Below are 2440 nucleotides of genomic sequence, written 5' to 3' on the forward strand. Positions count from 1 at the left end.
GAGATTCTCTGGTAATTAACACATCTACAAGAGTGACTGTGGACATCCAGCATTCACATAATATTTAAAAAACTCATTCATTGCCCTGGGGGATCCTAGTTTAACTGGAGTTTTGTGGTTAGCTGGAAAATGACTTTCAGGATAAGTTCAAGTTTTAGTATCTCAGGACTTTTCAAGACTAGGGAAATTAGCACTGGTAACTGCATTGACACTGTAACCCTCTAACATAGACACTGCACCACTATAAAACTGGGGATACATTGGCCTTCTGGTAAGTTACCAAGATGATGACAATATCTGAGTTCTGTATGATACATTCCATCAATAGATCTCCGCATGGTATACAAGTGGAGTGAGTACTGTTAGCACCATTTTACTGATGAGGATGAGCTAGCTGCAAAAGTGTCACCTGGCAGCTTGGTTCCCCCACCCGAAGGAGCTGAGAAATTGTGAGCTAAGCACAGGCTGTGGCAAACCGTAGCTGAGATATGAGATGGGATCCTCTCCTGTGTGGACTCCCTGATGTCTGCTGATGTTGGAAAACTGGCTTCAGCCTTTCGTGCACTGAGCAATCTGGTCAAGGGTTTTGCCTGTGAGGACCAGCTGCGACAGGAGGGGTTGGAGTGCCACTGAAAGCTTCCCCTGTACCTGATGCAGTTGCAAGGCTTTTCATGGTTTCCCAGGCTGCTTCTCTGGGAAAAGCCTACAGACAGCATAATCAGGGAGGAAGGTGGGGAAGTAAAGCAGGTGAGGGCTAGGCCCTCATGTGGATAAGCTGGCAGGTCTGTTACTCATGTGGGTCATCCAATGTGTCCTCAGTGGGCAGCTCTGAGCAAAGATCTTCCTGCTCGCCTGAGTTTTTGAAGTTTTTCCTGTCTGGGCTCTCTGATGGGCTGTGAGGATACAGACTAAATCAAAGGGAGTGCAATACCAACCTAAGTTAAAAAAAAACAATTTGCTATATTTAGGCTCAACCTCAGCTGTACCAGCTAGCCTGAGTTTAAAGTATCGCAAAACCTGTGTGAAAGGTTTGTGTGTGTGGATGAGAGAGATGCTAAAAGCAACATCCAGGTGAGACCGTGGGATACCTTTGCAGTAAAGATACTGTACATCCTTATGGACTCAGAGCACTGAGTTCAGCATATTTAACAACATAATTTTCCAAACTCAACAACCCTGCTTACATGTGACCTGAAAAATATTAAGCAAAACAATCCTCTCTAGTTCCTTCTCATGGTAGGGTAAGGTGATTATTTCTACATCCTGGCCAGGTCTCCAGTTTCAGTGTCTTACCCATTTTTAGGTGGGGGCTTAACATTGCTGAAAGCTGTAATTTCCAGCTGCAAATGTAACCCTCTCTCCCGTCCCTCCCCACACCTGACATTTGATTAGGGTATGTGGAAGCTAGTAATGCTGGTAAGAGAACCAAGGACAGGAAAACATTTTTGGGTGTGATGAGGCTGGACATGACTGGATTTATGACCATAATTTTTTCAGAACAACTGCATAAAAAGTGAAAGTGCCTCATCCCCAGTGTTGCAGGCAATATGAATGTGCAAAAGAACATAAAAGCTCTCCCTTTATCATCTTATTTCCATGCTATTGGAGTTTGGGGGTGGACTGAGTACACACTGCAACCACACACTGCCAGTGAGCATATCTGTTGTGTGCTAGGATGCTAGGAAAGCAGTGGCAGGAATGCTCAGGGCTAGGGATGGTGTGTGAGACACGGTATCAGATGTGAGTGCTCTGTGTGTGTTTGGTGGCCCCCCTCGGGTGTGTGTTCTGGGGTCTCTGTGTGTATGAGGCAGGGGGACCCGAGGGATGTGTAGGGGGGAGAGCAGGGGACCATGATGGAGGTGTGGGGTGAAGCAGGGGCCCGTGAAGGGCTCTAAGGGGGGGGGGGGGTTGTAGGGTGGGAGGACAGGGGGCCCTGAGGGGCGTGGGGAGGGCCCTGAGGCTGGGGGGGGGGGGACAGAAGCCCCCCCACCCCCTCTGCCCTACTTTCCCTCCTGCAGGCTTTGGGGTGAGTGAGTCTGGACCACCCCGGCTGACTCAGATTCTCAGGCTCCACTGCTTCCCCCTAGGCTTCCCTGCTTAGGATTTCCCACCCTTTTTACAAGCAGCTCTTACAGACTGGAACTCTGTCAGCCTGCAGAGAGCTGTTTGCAAAAGGGGAAACCCATGGTTTCCTGCATCAAAAAGGAAAATCCGTGTTTTTCTCCTTGAAAGGGGAAAACCCCGTTTTTCTGCAGGAAACAGAAAACCTGGATCCCTGGTAATGACTCAGCTAGCAGCACACCCAGCTGCTCAGAGCACATGCCCAAACACCAGCCCACCAAACAAGCAGTCAGCAACCCTGACGCACAGACAGCTCTGGCTCACTTACCGTCCCAGAACAGGATGTGGTGCCTGGTGCCTGGCTCCTCTTCCTCTTACT

The sequence above is a fragment of the Alligator mississippiensis genome, chromosome 10 (assembly GCF_030867095.1).
Source record: "Alligator mississippiensis isolate rAllMis1 chromosome 10, rAllMis1, whole genome shotgun sequence".
NCBI classification, from domain to species: Eukaryota; Metazoa; Chordata; order Crocodylia; family Alligatoridae; genus Alligator; species Alligator mississippiensis.